A 19,312-nucleotide genomic window follows, 5' to 3' on the forward strand; every position below is an offset into this window, starting at 1 on the left:
GAAGGCTAACGTTAGGCATGAAGAATTCTCCCTGGGCTCCCCACGTTTGAGCCAACGTTAGCCCCCTAACTTGGAGGCTAACGTTGGCAAGAGAAACTTCCTCCCTGGCCATCCAACGTTGGTGCCAACGTTAGGGGTCTAACTTTGACCCTAACGTTGGCACATGAATTACAAAGGGGGAAGGAGCCAACGTTTGCGCCAACGTTAGCCCCCTAACTTGGAGGCTAACGTTGGCGCCACACACCACAAGGCATACAAGGGGTATACTTCCAACAAGAATAACTTGAGCTACAGAGCTCCAAATGAGGTGATTCAAGAAGCATTGGAAAGTAGGAATCAAGAGCTTTCCAAGCATATATGGCACTGCATGGTGGACACTAAAATTGAGGGAGAAAACTGCCCCGCAATGTGCATAAACGAACATGGTGGCAACCTGCAGTGAGGCCAACTGACCTCTGCACCTTCAAAGGAGTATAAATCGAGCTGTAGAGCTCCAAATAATGTGCTCCCAACGGCATTGGAAAGTAGACATCCAGGGCTTTCCAACAATGTATAATAGTATGGGGTGGACAATACATTTGAGCCTCCAGAACTGGCGTTTTCGCCAACGTTTGAGGGCTAACGTTACCTCAAACGCTGCACACCAAAGCCAGCGACCATGCCCTCTTCAAATGATCATAACTTGAGTTGTAGATGTCAAATTGAAGTGATTCCAAGTGGGTTAGAAAGCTGACATTCAGAGCTTTCCAACCATATATGATAGTCTATATTGGGCATAAAATTGGCAACATGACAAGAGGACAAAGTTGGCCCCATAAATGTGCATAAGGGAGGCCAACGTTAGGGTCAAAGTTAGACCCCTAACGTTGGCACCAACGTCCAAACCAGAAAAATGTGCCAACTGATATGAAAAGTTGGGCTCAAACTTTTGGTCCAACTTTTGCTAACCTCAAAACCGGTTCAATTGGTTCACTTCGGTTCTTCTCCAAACTCCAAGAGCAATCAACCAAGGCCTCTTTCAACCCAATTCTACCAAGAGCAAAGGCCCATGATCATCACTCAAAGGCACAAGAAATAGATAAAATAGGAATTTCATTTAATTGTAATTTGTTTTTAATTTCATTTTCATTTCCATTTTGTAAAGCCTATATAAGGCATCATTTTCATATTTGTAAGGAGGCTGGCTCCACGAGGGAGCATTAGGATTTGAGAGCTCTCTCTTAGTTTTCAATTTCGTTTTTGAATCTTGGGTGGAGAATTGAAGAAATTCTGTTTCAATCTCACCTTGAAAATTTTCTTGTTTACTTTCTCTGCAAAATTGAATTTCCATTCCTGTTTACTACTTCACCTTTTCTTGGCTTCTGCAATTTACTTTTCTTTAATTTCTCTTGCAATTGTTCTAAGCTTTGATTTACTGCTTTCATTTAATTTCCCTGCACCCAATCCCCTTTACTTTTCATGCAATTTACTTTTCTTGCAATTTAAGTTTCAGCTATTTTACTTTCTTGTTCTTTAACTTACTTGCAATTTTACTTTTTGCATCTTTAAGTTTCAATGCAATTTACTTTCTGCACTTTACTTTTCCTTGTCATTTACATTCTGTTGACTTCAATTGTCACTCAAATCACTCAATGTTAGCTTGACTAAACTAATCACCCACTAAAGTTGCTTGATCCATCAATCCCTGTGGGATCGACCTCACTCCCGTGAGTTTTTATTACTTGATGCGACCCGGTGCACTTGCCGGTTAGATTTGTGTGTTTTGGGAGAAATTTATTTTTCACCAAAATACTCATCAAGTTTTTGGCGCCGTTGCCGGGGATTGATTAGATCAACAATGATTAAGTGGGTGAGAAGTCTAGATTAAGCATTTTTTTTGTTTTTGTTCTTGAAACCAAGGTGTTTGTGTTTTTGCCTCACTAAGAAATTCTCATCTCTGATATGAGTAATTTCAATTTTCATTGATGTTTACAAAATACAAATGGAGTTCAACTCATCTTATGGTCAAACAAAATTTTATGGGATATTACCCACCATCATCAATCTCTAATGATGGCTGGGAATATCACCAAGAGAATACACATTCTGAGCACTCCAATTCATGGAGATTTGCTTCAGAGACACAAGATGAGCAAGTGAGTCATATGGAATACTTCCCACCACCACAAAATGATGCAAGTCATGACTCCAATGGTGGCTGGGAGTATCACCAAGAAACTTCAAATTCTGGGCACTCCAATTCATGGAGCTATGCTTCAGAACCACAAGATGAGAAAGAAAATCATATGGGATGTTTCTCTCCACCACAAAATAATGCAAGTCATGATTCTAATGGTGGCTGGGAAGGGAATTCTAGTGCTCCATATGATATTCATCCAGAGATATCATCACTTGACCATACTTCAACCGAAAGCCCCTTTCAAAACTCACCACCCACACAAACTTCCATGAACCACTCATGGGTTTCAGAATTTGAGTCTAGGTTCAACAGAATGGCGGAGGAATATCAACAATCCCGGAGGGAACTAGAAATCCTTTCTCAGGAGACAGATAAGCAATTGGAGGACACAGATAAACGCTTAGAACTACTAAGCAAGGAAAATGAAGACCAATTGATGGATGTGAAGGATAAAGTAGAAGAGCAAGATAAGGAGGCCACTGCATCAAGTGAACTTTCAATGAAGAATGAGGTGGTTGAACCTGAAACTGCACTTGAGATGACAAGAGAACATGAAAACTCACAACTCTCACAAACCTCCCTGGACCAAAATGCCTCAACATCTGAATCCATGATCGAAAGGTATGACGAGGAGATGAAGAAATGTTGGGAAGATCGACAAACCTCCCCCATAATAGAGCGAATGAAACAAATGTTGGGTGTAAAAGAGGAAGTGGAGGAGCAAGAGAGTGAAGAAGTCATTCCAAACTCAAGTGAGGCAGAAAAGTACATAAAGGAGGAGTTCATGGAACCACCAATACAAGAGGCCCTGAATGAAGAAATCACTCCAATAATCACACAGCAACCATGTCTTGACATCCAAGAAGTGAAGGCAATTAACAAAAGCACCAAGAAGAGAATTGTGACCAAGGCACCAAGGACAACATTCATGAGAAGGTCAACTGCAAACAATCCTCCCCCTGATACAGCAAGCAAGATCAATCAAGCCAATTTCACAAGGAAGCTTGCTGAGGAGAGACCAAGACAGGGGGCACTAGCTGAAACTTCTCCTCCTTTGAAGTCATTTCTCTTAACAAATTGGAAGAAAAGGAAGAAAGTAAAGAACAGGTAGACAGTAGGTACAATTCTTCTCCTTGCTTTGTTTAAATTTCAATAAATTGGCATATGGTTACATTCTAAGTTTGGTGTTGCCCTGCAACAAACTGTTTTCCATCTTCATGGATGATTGCATCAATTTTACATGAAAGTGACACCCCAAGATTCTAAGTTTGGTGTGCCACCTATTTTTCTATGCAAATCAATCCAGCAACATCACTTGTCTGCATAATCATATTGCCTTTTACAGTGTTATTTTTCTTCTTAGTTGGATAATTTTTGTTTTCTCTTTGTTTCATTTATTTACTTGTTTTTAATGCTTTCCTCCATTAACTATTTTTGTTAATACATCACCAAGACATCCTTATTCATAACAGATTCTTCATTTGGTGATTGTACTTAACATATAACAGTTTCTTTTGTTTAGTTTTAGTTCAAATAAATTGACATAGGATTGCATTCTAAGTTTGGTGTTGCTATGCAACACAATTTGCTTCAAATCTTTACTGGATACTTGCATTGATTCCAAGTGAAAGTGTCACATTAAGTTTGGTGTGCCACTTATTCTCTATGCAAAGTATTATGCTCACCTTCTTAAGTATGCAATCACAATGTCTCTGTATCTTGTGCCTTGATTATTATCTTTAATTTTGCTTGCTTGAAACACATGTACTACTAACATTCCTTGTGTAAGACATTCATGATCCATCTTAGCCCCATAGCCACGGTTCTAATAGTTGCTTGAGGATAAGCAAGCATTCTGAGTTTGATATGGGAAGGAAGAGAATGGGAGGAAAATGACAACAATAGAGAAGATGAACTACAAGGTTGTAAAGTTCCTTTTCCTTTCATTTGTTTCAAGCACTATAAACTGCATGATTGTCTTTACCTTCTCTGTATGCATGTGTGTATGAAAAGGAATAGTTGATTTTTAATTTGCAACATGGTGCTGTGCCATTGTGATTACCAACTTGAGTTTTGTGAATTCAAAAGCAGTAAAGCATCATGATCATAAACAAACAAGGAACTAAAGAAGAGTTTAGCATGTGCATACAAGTATTGGAAAGCTAGTATGATTAATTGTTGCTCAATTGCATTGGATTTTATTTGATTGAAGTTTTCATCTAGTACATTTTGTGAAATCCTTTGAAAATCATGAAAACCTTGAAAGAAAAAGCAAAATAGAGCAAGAAAAGAAAAAGGGAAAGAATGAGAAAGCTGAAGGCTCTGAGTACCAATGGCAATTTATTTGTTAAGTGCTTGTGGTGTTTATGTATCAAGCCAAATGCTTGAAAACAAAACACTTAGAAGTCAAGGTTAGGCTCAAAGTGCAAAAGCACTCCCTCAAAGCTCAAGGCTCTGAGCATCAATGATTAGAGAGTCAAGAAAAGAAAAGAAAAATGAGCTTAATGAAGTCCTCTAATCAAATGCTTGTGGTGCTTATGTATCAAGTGGTAATACTTGAAAACAAAGCATTTAGAAGTCGTAGCTTTGTTATCAACTCATGGGGCAAAGCACCCAAAAGGAGAAGCTAATAAGAAAATCAAAAGCTTGTTTCAAGGAAGAAATACAAGAAAAAGATTTCATAAATTGAGCTAGATGAAAGCATCAATCATTTACATTTCTTTTGTGATTGTAGCATGCTTAGAAAACTAGCTTACCATGAACATTGAGTTGCTATTCTTCTTACCTTGGATTGTCAATCTTTATTGCATGATTCTTTTCTTGCTTGGGGACAAGCAAGCTTTAAGTTTGCTGTTGTGATGACAAGTCATCTTAGCCTATTTTAACTAGCCTTTTTCTTTTGTTTTCAATTGAATTATGCACTTTCTTGAGCCATAAGCAAGCCAATTGGGTAGATTTTCATGTTTCCCTTGATTGATCCAACCATATATGAATTCATGCCATTTCATGAGGTTTTGTGCTATATTTGTTGCATATTATGAAAGAATGAAGATCTCATGATTTTGAGCATAGCTTTGATTAGTTTGGTTGATTAATGATAGGTGAAGAAAGCTTGGAGAAAGGTTGAAGCAAAGAGGAATGGCTAGGAGTGAAGAGAGGACAATGGAATAAGTGAAATTGAACCATGAAGCAAAAGGTTGGACCTAAAGTTAGCCTCAAAGTTAGACCCCTAACTTGAAGGCTAACGTTAGGCATGAAGAATTCTCCCTGGGCTCCCCACGTTTGAGCCAACGTTAGCCCCCTAACTTGGAGGCTAACGTTGGCAAGAGAAACTTCCTCCCTGGCCATCCAACATTGGTGCCAACGTTAGGGGTCTAACTTTGACCCTAACGTTGGCACATGAATTACAAAGGGGGAAGGATCCAACGTTTGCGCCAACGTTAGCCCCCTAACTTGGAGGCTAACGTTGGCGCCACACACCACAAGGCATACAAGGGGTATACTTCCAACAAGAATAACTTGAGCTACAGAGCTTCAAATGAGGTGATTCAAGAAGCATTGGAAAGTAGGAATCAAGAGCTTTCCAAGCATATATGGCATTGCATGGTGGACACTAAAATTGAGGGAGAAAACTGCCCCGCAATGTGCATAAATGAACATGGTGGCAACCTGCAGTGAGGCCAACTGACCTCTGCACCTTCAAAGGAGTATAACTCGAGCTGTAGAGATCCAAATAATGTGCTCCCAACGGCATTGGAAAGTAGACATCCAGGGCTTTCCAACAATGTATAATAGTATGGGGTGGACAATACATTTGAGCCTCCAAAACTGGCGTTTTCGCCAACGTTTGAGGGCTAACGTTACCTCAAACGCTGCACACCAAAGCCAGCAACCATGCCCTCTTCAAATGATCATAACTTGAGTTGTAGATGTCCAATTGAAGTGATTCCATATGGGTTAGAAAGCTGACATTCAGAGCTTTCCAACCATATATGATAGTCTATATTGGACATAAAATTGGCAACATGACAAGAGGACAAAGTTGGCCCCATAAATGTGCATAAGGGAGGCCAACGTTAGGGTCAAAGTTAGACCCCTAACGTTGGCACCAACGTCCAAACCAGAAAAATGTGCCAACTGATATGAAAAGTTGGAGCCAAAGTTAGACCCCTAACTTTGGCTCAAACTTTTGGTCCAACTTTTGCTAACCTCAAAACCGGTTCAATTGGTTCACTTCGGTTCTTCTCCAAACTCCAAGAGCAATCAACCAAGGCCTCTTTCAACCCAATTCCACCAAGAGCAAAGGCCCATGATCATCACTCAAAGGCACAAGAAATAGATAAAATAGGAATTTCATTTAATTGTAATTTGTTTTTAATTTCATTTTCATTTCCATTTTGTAAAGCCTATATAAGGCATCATTTTCATATTTGTAAGGAGGCTGGCTCCACGAGGGAGCATTAGGATTTGAGAGCTCTCTCTTAGTTTTCAATTTCATTTTTGAATCTTGGGTGGAGAATTGAAGAAATTCTGTTTCAATCTCACCTTGAAAATTTTCTTGTTTACTTTCTCTGCAAAATTGAATTTCCATTCCTGTTTACTACTTCACCTTTTCTTGGCTTCTGCAATTTACTTTTCTTTAATTTCTCTTGCAATTGTTCTAAGCTTTGATTTACTGCTTTCATTTAATTTCCCTGCACCCAATCCCCTTTACTTTTCATGCAATTTACTTTTCTTGCAATTTAAGTTTCAGCTATTTTACTTTCTTGTTCTTTAACTTACTTGCAATTTTACATTCTGCATCTTTAAGTTTCAATGCAATTTACTTTCTGCACTTTACTTTTCCTTGTCATTTACATTCTGTTGACTTCAATTGTCACTCAAATCACTCAATGTTAGCTTGACTAAACTAATCACCCACTAAAGTTGCTTGATCCATCAATCCCTGTGGGATCGACCTCACTCCCGTGAGTTTTTATTACTTGATGCGACCCGGTGCACTTGCCGGTTAGATTTGTGTGTTTTGGGAGAAATTTATTTTTCACCAAAATACTCATCAAGGAGCGACGCACACGCGTGACTGACGCATTCGCGTGATTTGAAGATTTGCTCAACGACGCGTCCGCGTAACCGACGCATCCGCGTGACACGCAAAAAAGGACCATCAACGCGTGCGCGTGACCGACGTGTATGCGTGACATGCGCCACGTGCAAAAAACGCAGAAAAACGCTGGGGGCGATTTCTGGGCTGTTTTGACCCAGTTCTTAGCCCAGAAATCATAGATTAGAAGCTGCAGAAGGGACAAATCAAGTGGTCCCCCACCCATCAGCTAAAGACTTGTTAATTAATTCGAATTTAAATTCAAATCTTATTTTAGAAAAAGATATTATTTTAATTTTAATTTTAGAAATTTGATTTTTAAATTATTAGGATTAGTTATAAAAGGGATCCCAATAGGGTGGTTCCAGAAGAACATTCCACAACATTATTCCATACAAATTTACATTGCATATTGATGAGAGAACTTTTGCATGGTCTAGAAAATTGCGGATAAATCCTCGTTGCAAGTATAGTTTCTAAACCTTCAAAAGTCCTTTCATACAAACGTATTGGGTGTCACAAGTAACAAACCCCTTTTTAAAATTGATAACCGAGTATTCAAACCTCGGGTCGTCTTCTCAAGGAATTGCAGGGAGGTATGTTCTTATTATTGGTTATGGAGATTGTAAATTTGGGGGTTTGAGAAATTTAGAGCTTGGGCAATGTGCACAGGTATATTTAAATGACAAGTAAAATAAATAAATAACTATAAAATAAGCTTTTGGCAAGGTATGAAGACTGGAGGTCCTATCCCAGTTATCCTTATCAATTGTAATGAGAATTGGATTTTTCTCCCACTTTATTAACCTCTAACTATGAAGGTAAGTTAAGTGGATGAATTAATTCTTGAAGAATTCCAATTCTTAATCAACAATGAGTTTGATAACTCAAGAGTTACCAATTATTTAACCAAAGCCAAAAGGAAGAAAATGTGTAAGTTAAATTGAAAGCACTTATAAATAGAGCAAAGCAATCTTAAGTCTGAAATACCTCAAAAATATATTAAATAGAAAATCAATCTAAACATAGAGAGTCATAAACAAAAGTGAGAAAATAAATAAAAATAAAGAACCTGGGATTGAGAGTCACTCCTAAAACTAAGAGAAATCCTAAATCCTAATCCTAAGAGAGAGGAGAGAACCTCTCTCTCTAAAAACTACATCTACTCCTAAAATTGTGAATGTGGAAGCCTCCCTATGAATGGATGCATTCCCCCACTTTATAGCCTCTAATCTGTGTTTTCTGGGACGCAAACTGGGTCAGAAACAGTCCAGAATTCGCTGGTTTCGAATTTTGCCACGCTGGATTTCCGTCACTGCGACGCAGCCGCATGGATCACGCGGTCGCGTTGCCTAGCGTCAGGGAAACTATAGCATATTATATATCAGATCGAAGCTCCGGATGTTAGCTTTCCAACGCAACTGGAACCGCGTCGTTTGGACCTCTGTAGCAAAAGTTATAGCCGTTTGAGTGCAGAGAGGTCAGGCTGGACAGCTTAGCAATTTCTCCAACTTCTTGTATTCCTTCCACTTTTGCATGCTTTCTTCCCATCCTCCAAGCCATTCCTGCCTTATAATATCTGAAAACACTTAACACACATATCAAGGCATCTAATGGTAATAAGAGAGGATTAATAATAAGCAAATATAAGATCAAAGAAGCATGTTTTCAATCAAAGCACATAATTAGGAAGGCAAATGTAAAACCATGCAAATAATATGAATAAGTGGGTAAAGAGTTGATGAAATCCACTCAATTGAGCACAAGATAAACCATAAAATAGTGGTTTATCACATATTCCATGAGCAACTAATCCTCCATTGTTTAGGTTAGGAGCTCTGTCTATTGTAAGGATTGATAATATTATTTTTCTATTTTAATTCATGTTTTGATTTATATTTCAGGAATTGGCAGTTGATGAATTTTAGTGGAGACTAGGAAGGTCTAAGGAATTAGGGTCTAGTCACCAATAGTTTGCCATGAATTAAATCTTACATGATTAAAAATTAGTTAATAAGAAAAGTCAATCCAGAAAATAGATAACTCTGAAGCCTTAACTGCTTTCTCAATATTTTATTCCTCACCTATTCACCTGCCTGTCTTCAAACTCTTCTTTATTGTTTAATGCTTTTGAACTCTCAATTACTCTTTTCTGTTTGTCTAACTAAGCCTATCAAATACTATTGTTACTTAATCCATCAATCCTCGTAAGGTATTACTTGGTACGACCCGGTGCACTTGCTGGTAAGTTAGTGGGTTACAAATACCGCACCAGTAATACTGGAAAACAAAGTGCTTAGGGCCACGGCCAAGACTCATAAAGTAACTGTATTCAAGAATCAACAATACTGAACTAGGAGAATCAATAACACTATCTAAATTCTGAGTTCCTATAGATGCCAATCATTCTAAACTTCAAAGGATAAAGTGAGATGCCAAAACTGTTCAGAGGCAAAAAGCTACTAGTCCCGCTCATCTAATTGGAGCTAAGTTTCATTGATATTTTGGAATTTATAGTATATTCTCTTCTTTTTATCCTATTTAATTTTCAGTTGCTTGGGGACAAGCAACAATTTAAGTTTGGTGTTGTGATGAGCGGATAATTTATACGCTTTTTGGCATTATTTTTAGGTAGTTTTTAGTATATTTTAGTTAATTTTTATTATGTTTTTATTAGGTTTTATTCAAAAATCACATTCCTGGACTTTACTATGAGTTTGTGTGTTTTTCTGTGATTTCAGGTATTTTCTGGCTGAAATTGAGGGACCTGAGCAAAAATCTGATTCAGAGGCTGAAAAAGGACTGCAGATGCTGTTGGATTCTGACCTCCCTGCACTCGAAGTGGATTTTCTGGAGCTACAGAAGCTCAATTGGAACGCTTTCAATTGCGTTGGAAAGTAGACATCCTGGGTTTTTCAGCAATATATAATGGTTCATACTTTGCCCAAGATTTGATGGCCCAAACCGGCATTCCAAGTCAGCATCAAAATTCTGGCGTCAAAACGCCAGAACTGGCATAAAAGCTGGAGTTAAACGGCCAAACTGGCACCAAAGCTGGCATTTAACTCCAAGAAAAGTCTCTACATGTGAAAGCTTTAATGCTCAGCCCAAGCACACACCAAGTGGGCCCAGAAGTGGATTTCTACATCATTTACTCATTTCTGTAAACCCTAGGCTACTAGTTCTCTATAAATAGGACCTTTTGCTATTGTATTTTCATCTTTAGTTCATCTTATCATGGATCAATCTTGGCTATTCTGGTTCCCTCTCTGGGGCCGAAACCAATGACCACCATTATCACTTATGTATTTTCAACAGTGGAGTTTCTACACACCATAGATTAAGGTGTGGAGCTCTACTGTTCTTCATGAATTAATGCAAAGTACTATTGTTTTTCTATTCCATTCAAGCTTATTCTTATTCCAAGATATTCACTCGCACTTCAACCTGATGAATATGATGATCCGTGACACTCATCATCATTCTCACCTATGAACGCGTGCCTGACAACCACTTCTGTTCTATCTGCAATAACTTGAGTGTGTATCTCTTAGCCTCCATTCCGAAAGATCGGAGTCTTCGTGGTATAAGCTAGAATTATTGGCGGTCATTCCTGAGATCCGAAATGTCTAAACCTTGTCTGTGGTATTCCGAGTAGGATCTGGGAAGGGATGACTGTGACGAGCTTCAAACTCGCGAGTGTTGGGCGTAGTGACAAATGCAAAAGGATCAATGGATCCTACTCCAATATGATCGAGAACCAACAGCTGATTAGCCGTGCGGTGACAGCGCATTTGGACAATTTTCACTGAGAGGACGAGAGGTAGCCATTGACAACGGTGATACCCAACATACAGCTTGGCATAGAAAGGAGTATGAATGATTGGATGAAGACAATAAGATAGCAGAAGTTCAGGAGGAACAAAGCATCTCCATACGCTTATCTGAAATTCTCACCAATGAATTACATAAGTATCTCTATCCTATTTTATGTTTTATTCATCTTTTAATTATCAAAATCCTATAACCATTTGAATCTGCCTGACTGAGATTTGCAAGATGACCATAGCTTGCTTCAAGCCGACAATCTCTGCGGGATCGACCCTTACTCACGTAAGGTTTATTACTTGGACGACCCAGTGCACTTTCTAGTTAGTTGTGCGGAGTTGTGTGAAAAATAATTGAGATTATGATCGTGCATACCAAGTTGTTGGCGTAGTTGAGATCACAATTTTGTGCACCAATAAACTCGATTTGAAAGCTTTTACAAGTTAACTTTAAAGAAGCATTTCAAGAACTATCCGTTTCTCAAAAGCGAAGAAATAACCCAGCCAAACAAGCATTCATATTCATCCAAGACAACCAACAATTACATAAGACATATACAATCACTCAAAGATACATCTTCTCACATCAATATCCATATATAATAATTCCAATTCAAAAAATATGGTTTTCTGAAAAGGCCCCTACCTCAATACGGAAAACCACAGCCCAAACGCCTCACAGAGTTCTTTTTCCCTCAACCCGAATTGACAGCAACCAAAACCTCGGCTCCACCTGCTCTCTCAAAAGCAGAAACAACTTCAAATGCCACAAGTAAAGTTAGATTCTAACTTCTAGAACCATTAACATCGCAAATACTTTATTATACGGAATAGAACACTAACGCAGGGCTTTCGAAATAAAAATTACTTACTGAATAACAAAGCGAAGCAGCCACAACTCAAAATCGACCAGGCAGCATCTCCGTCAATAATTTTCAAGTGACGGCGGCAGCTCGAATCTCTGATAATAGCAGCTGTACAACCATACAGTGTCAATAATCTTCCCGGAATTTTGAAAGAAAAGAAACCATACTTAAAACCCTTACCGGCAGTATTTTCGGGCGACGGTAGCAGGGTTCTGGACAGCAGAAGTGATGTGGAGCTCCGCTGACTTGGACCCCCACGAAGGTGCTGATGGAGCAGAATGCAGCGGCGATGACACAGCTGACGGCGATGGCTTCACGGACGGCAACACGTCTGCGCGGCGCGACTCCCGCTCGCAGCGGCTTGTGGACAGACCAGTGACTATGCAGGTGATGTGGTGGTGGCGACGGGCTGGAGCGCGAACGGCAGCGGCTATGGCTCGCAACTCCCTCTCTCCCAGCGTCGCTCACTCTCGGTGGACCAGAGAAGCTGAAACAGAGCTCCATCGTGATTCTCATTCAGAGCTGGCAAGGACGATGACGTGGTGACCTCGATAGCGACTGTGTGCAGCTAGTGGCTCCATGGGTGACGGCGACACGGTGAGTTTCCCTTCTTTTCTCCTCTGCCGCGTGGCTTCTTCCCCCTTGCTCAGTTTTGGCCTTCCTCGTGATGGCTGCGAGTGGTGAGCAGCTCAGCGGTGACGGCGAGGCCCACCGGCGCAAGCTCGTGTCTCTCTTCCTCTCCTTCTCCTCAGTTCTCCCTACTTCCCTTTGTTTCCCCCCTTTCTTTCTTTCTTTTACTTTTCTCATATGTTTGTTGAAGGGGAAAGAGGGGTTGCGGCTGAGTGTGGTGAGGGGGGGCTAGGGTTAGGATTTCATTTTTAGAAAATTAGGGTTAGGGTTAGTTTAGTAATTTTAATAAAATTAGGGTAATAGAGTAATTGAAAACCAAATTTTAACCCAAAAATAATATCTATAAAAATACTATTTAATTATTAATTTACAAATTTATTTTCAAATAGATACTCTAACTCAATAGTTAGAGATAATTAAATTAATTTTCTTTAAATCGTAAAATAAAATTCAAAATCTAATCATTCAAATTAAAGCGGATAAAACTCATTATTTTTCAATCACTAAAGTTGTAAATCAATAATAAGAAAATACTCAATTAATACATAAATTTCTGGAAATTATATTCTCGAGTAAAAAAATAAATCATTAAATGACAATATTTAGTTTCTAAAAATTCGGGGTCTTACATAAATGACATAGGAAAAAGGGAAGTATGGAACGTGACCACTTTAGTGACGACGGTTGATGCTTCCTCTTTGGAATCCAATTAAGAGCTTGATGTCTTCTATGTCACGCCCCTGCCTCTGTTGTTCTTCCGTCATGGCTCTTTGATCTTCTCTTATTTCATAGAGGATGGTGGAATGCTCTTGATTTCCCATCCTCAACTGATCCATGTTGGAGCTTAGTTCTCCTAGAGAAGTGTGTAATTGGTCCCAATAGCCTTGGGGAGAAAAATGCATCCCTTGAAGCATCTCAGGGATTTCTTGTTGAGGCAGCTCCACACGCTCTTGTTGAGGTGCATGCGTAGGCTCTCTTGTTTGCTCCATCCTTCATTTAGTGATGGGCTTGTCCTCCTCAATTGGGATGTCTCCTTCTATGACAATTCCAGCTGAATTGCATAAGTGACATACAAGGTGGGGAAAAGCCAACCTTGCTAAGGTGGAAGGCTTTTCAGCTTTCTTGTACAATTTTTGAAGTATTACCTCATGTACCTCCACCTCATTTCCAATCATGATGCAATGAATCATGATGGCTTTATCAATGGTCACTTCTGACCGATTCCTAGTAGCGATGATAGAATGTTGGATAAATTCCAACCATCCTCTAGCTACGGGCTTGAGGTCAAGCCTTCTTAGTTGGACAGGCTTGCCTTGAGTATCCCTCTTCCACTGAGCTCCTTCCACACAAATGTCTGAAAGGACTTGGTCCAGCCTTTGGTCAAAATTGACTCCCCTAGTGTAAGGATGTGGATCTCCTTACATCATTGGGAAATGGAGCGCCGACCTTACACTCTCTGGGCTAAAATCCAAGGGTCGCCCTCGGACCATAGCTCTCCAATTTTTGGGATGTGCGTTCACAATAGTGTCATAGTTTTTAGTGACCCATGCATTGACATAGAACTCTTGTACCATCAAGATTCTAACTTCTGGAATAGGATTGGTTAGGACTTTCCAACCTCTCCTACGGATTTCTCATCGGATCTCCGGGTACTCATTCTTTTTTAGCCTAAAGGGGATTTCAGGAATCACCCTCTTTTTTGCCACTACTTCATAGAAGTGGTCTTGATGAGCTTTGATGATGAATCTCTCCATCTCGCAAGGTTCGGAGGTGGAAGCAACTTCTTTCCCTTTCCTCTTTCTAGAGGATTCTCCAACTTTGGGTGCCATAAGTGTGAATGGAAAGTAAAAAGCAAGGCTTTTCACTACAAGAGAACTAGAAAATAGCGGCGGTTCCTGGAGTGATTTGCGGCGATTTTAAACCGCCACGAAATGGGATTCCAGCGGTTCGTTAAGCGTCGCCTATTAGGGGGTGGTTATATGATTTTGCGGCGGTTCTCAGGAACCGCTGGCACAACCACCGCAAAATCCAAGATTAGCGTTGCAATATTTAGCGGGGGTTTAAAACCGCCGCGATTTGGAAATCTGTAGTCGACACGAAATGTTCGGCGGTTTCAAACCGCCGCCGTTTAATGGCCACAGTTTAAAGACTAATGCATTTACCGGCGGTTTGAAAACGTCGCGGTTTAACGGCCAATGTTTTTTGAAATGTAACTGGCGCTATCTCCTAACCTGAATTTTCAAATTCCTAATGGCTAGTTCGCAACCGCCACTATTTTTCAGTTAAATGGCCGCAAAAATACTGTTTTGTACACTGGCAATCACGCTTTTTTTATTTCAATGTACATTTTTTTCGTTTTTTTTTAATTGTTCTTAATATTAGTAAGTTAAATTATTTAAAATCCCGAAAAATAAATTGCAGGGTAAACGACAATAGCAAAACCATTAACTTAATTAATATAATTATCCGAATATCAACAAAGTGTACTCCTTACTAAGAGTTGCATAATCAACAAAATAAAAGTGTATATCTGAAAGAAGAAAAGGTTCCACAATCCTAAGAACTACTTTCTAATCTGTCCCTCCAACGCACTCATCCATGTGGCGACGTCTGATGGCAGCTCCCTACCTTGCCCTTGAAGTAGACATATCAAAGCACTCTCCATTGCCTGCATCCTGACCTTTCCAGCTGCTACTTCATCCTCCACTGACTGTCTTTTGGTCTTCTCGGTTGCTACTTCATCCTCCACTGCCTTCCTTTTCAATTTCTCTACTACCAACTCTGCTTGCAGTTCAAGCAGCACCCTTTGAGTCTCCTTCCTTTCAAAACTATTGCTCGACTGATGGGAATTCATACCAAAGACTTGACTAGAAGTCGGTCCCAACCCCATGCCACGCACCCTACCCGGGCGCTCTTTTCCGAGAGCTTGAGCAAGCGAATCATTCTGGCATAACAGTCTAGAAGATTCATCGCCTTGCTCAATAGCCTCAATTCTTTCCTACACACATAGATAAGCAATTAAGAGCATTTATTAGCTAGTCGCTAACCGCACATACTTCCAATAAAATTTAAAAAACTAAAAACACATTACTTACTCCAATAGCGCGAGCCGCATCATGGATATAGGAGCCATCATCTCTTTTGTGCGTTAAGAGATACAACTCTCCTCTACTAACTCTCCTCCCTTGTCGTTCCGACTGTACCAATAATGACGACAAAGTGAATAAGGTAGAGGAACAGATAATTCTAAAACATTCTCAAAATTAGATTACCTCTTCTTCTCCGTGCCTTGCCAAGCTTTTCGATCCGCCGATGTGGGTGTAAAGCTGCTTTGATCGATTCTCGACATTTTTCTTACACTTCTCCTGTCATGCCATCAAATTAAGAGTTACTAGACACTAGTTCTAACGAACTAAATGTAACATAAATGGACTTTGTCTGATATGAAACTAAAACTATATTACCTATGTCTCTTCGCTATTGCGATAATCGAGAAACTTTCTCCAATGTTCCGCAGTAATTCCATCTGGGCAGTTTTCAATATTTGCTGCAAGTGAAAGTTCTGTGTCATAGTAGCGATGGTATAATCTGCTTCTCGTTTCCTTCCAAGCCCTTCCCAGCATCTTGAATATTACAGACTTTATAATTCCTCTACTATCTTCTTCAAAATGGAACATTTCCTGAAACATTAGAATTTAGCTGTGAGTAGTGTTCAAAGTATGAGTTTGGAATGGTACGAAGAAATAAAAATAACATTTTACCTTTACTATTTCATTATAGACCTTGTCCCTGGTGCGAACCTTTCTCCAGTCCCTCTCGCAGATTGGGAATTTGGTGTAGTCAGATCCTAGCAGTCCCATAACGCCGCTCAGTAAACCTGCTTCATCCCTAACTGGTTGCAGTGCACTGTTAAACCTGAGTACAACCTTTCTTCCGTTAGGTGGCTTCATAGCTTCCTTCACACTCAGTTTGACTTGTTTGATTGTGCCATCGGATTCTGTAAAAAATATTAATTATTAGTTAGCTACCATTGGAGTCAAGCTGCGAATAAATCATAGAAAAATGGGGCAATAAAATGTAGAATTAAATAAGTTTTCTTATACCAATTGTTTTAACATCCCAAAATTCTGTGGTCTTGCGCTTCTGAGCATCCTGTGCAGCTAAAAGGTTATCAACATGTTGGTCAAAAGAATCTACCTCATCTGCCTCGGCGTCTGGCCCCGAGTTTTCAACATCATTCATGGAAGCCTATGGAGCAGGCAGTGGTTCGGTTCGGGGCGGACGAAAGGGGCGTAAAGACGAGGATGTGGGGGCACTACTGCCACTGGGCGGCGGAATTGGGCAGTCCGCTCTCTGCGAAGTTAAAGCCGCATGACCTCCCACTTGAGGCTGCTGACATGCTGTGTCTACACGGGCTTTCTTCGTGAAACGACCTACCCGAGGCATCTTTCCCAACCGCATTTGAATTATAATGAAGTAATAACAATTAATGTGTACATAATAATATAAATTAATATGCAAAAAGGACACCGGCATACCCCAGTTACATGAGTACATGAGTACATGAGTTGAGATAGCATGTTAACAAAGAAATCAAATATGTGGGGCATAAAAAAATTGATATATTCACAATTTATTCAATTATTTATGTTAAATATAATTAATCATGTATCATTTTTATTAACATGAATATAACAATTAATATGTACATCATAATATAAATTATCAGAGGTCCCAACTGCATTCGAAAAATACGAGAGTACATGAGTTTGTCAATTAAAAGAGTATATTAACAAGGAAATCAAATATGTTAGACATAAAACTAACATTGACGTACTTCCAATTTCTCTATAATGCCTAGAACCATAAGAATGTGGTGTACTATTGGAATAGAATTGCAAAAAAGTCTAACTATTAGATTAATACACATAAAATTCGGGTTCTTCCAAACATACTCAAAATAGTACAATAATAATACTCAATTTAAAATAAAAAATAGCACTTCAATGTGGAATTGCAGCAAATTCTTGAAGAAGCTTAATTAATTAATCATATTAAAAGAAAATAAATCTAACTAGACATTGCAACGTATGAATGTAAAAGGGACACTTATTCGCATGGTGCAGGGTGGCTCTTCATTAATGAGAGAAATTATGAAAAACTAATAACTGGGGGTGAGAGGGAATCAGAAAGGATATCATTAGCCAAGACGAGAGAGTAAGATTATGCTGTTTCTATAATTTTGTTTTTGGTGCCTAAACGTCTCTCATTACTTGACACTTATTAATTAATTAGTAATTAGTAATCCTAATATATAAGCAGAGTATTTGTTAATTAAATATATAATATAATGAATGTACGTCGTAGATAACTATTATTATTAGGATCAGCAATAGCATGCTTAAAATGAAGATAATGACAGATTAAAAAAAGAGAGAGATGAATTGAAGGTGAGTTAGAGCATGGAAGGATGCGGTTGGAGAATGAAATTAGTAGTAGGTTAGAGCATAATAATATCCAGGATTAATCGTGGTTACTTTCAGCGGGATGACTGGTTTGAGGGTAAGAGAGGAACCACCGGGGATCGGACAGTGAGGGAAGAGGCTCCAGGACGCTGGCACACCGCAGAGACGGACGTGGAGGAGAGGTACTGGACGAAGCAAGCAACAATAAGGATTATTGGTATTAGGAAAAAAATAAGGAATTAAGGGGCGGTGGCTTATCTAATTTAAAATTTAAGTTTGTGTTTTTCGGTTTTTTGTATCTTTTTTAAAAGTATTAGTAGGTATTGAAGGAAAAATTACAATTAAAAAATAAATACTTAACGATTATATTAGTTTGTTATCTATATATTTATAAACAAATATTTATGTTAATTTTATTCTCCAAGCTTGTTAGGTCTATTTATTTAATTTTATAATAGACGCTAATAGTTTTTGTTTACTCTCTTCAATTCATACATTAATATAAAATGTTGTTTTGTTTACTCTCTTCAATTCATACATTAATATTATCATTTGCATATCGCTACTAAGAAAATATTCAGTATATATGACTTATTTGTTTATATATCATACCGATAGATTAATTAATTCCATAAACTGGAATAATATATATGCTTTTTATAAATTTATATTTTATTCTTCATCGTTTCTATTATGAAATTAATTTTTTTAAAAATTTAAATTAATAAAAAAATAATATAAATAGTTATATTTTTAACACTCATTTTCAAACAAATGCCTTTTTTAGATTTATTTAATTTTTCATAGTTTTTCTGTTTTTATTTGTTTTATGTTATTTTTTATTTTTAAAATTTATTAAAGATCGAATTCTAAATTTTTTAGATATAAAATTCTAATATCATATCATAATATTATTTCTTTCAAAATTTAAACTAATAAAAAAAACATAAATACTTAACGAACAAATTATTGTGTTCTGTATATATTAATTTTTAAGAAATATTCGAGACTATTTTGGTTACATATTTGAAGTAATCTATTGTGTTCTTCTTCTCTCTTTTTTTTTTTTACTTTTATATTTATTAATCATGAGTAGTGTAAACTTGAGCAGATGATGAATTAAGTGAATTGATAAGAAAGGCCTATTGGCTATTTCAAGAAGCTATTCAAATCGAGCTTTTTACTTTTGCTGATTATAATATTCTGACTAGTAAACTAAGAAATTGATAAATGTTCCACATATT

The sequence above is a fragment of the Arachis hypogaea genome, chromosome 19, assembly GCF_003086295.3.
Source record: "Arachis hypogaea cultivar Tifrunner chromosome 19, arahy.Tifrunner.gnm2.J5K5, whole genome shotgun sequence".
Taxonomy (NCBI): domain Eukaryota; kingdom Viridiplantae; phylum Streptophyta; class Magnoliopsida; order Fabales; family Fabaceae; genus Arachis; species Arachis hypogaea.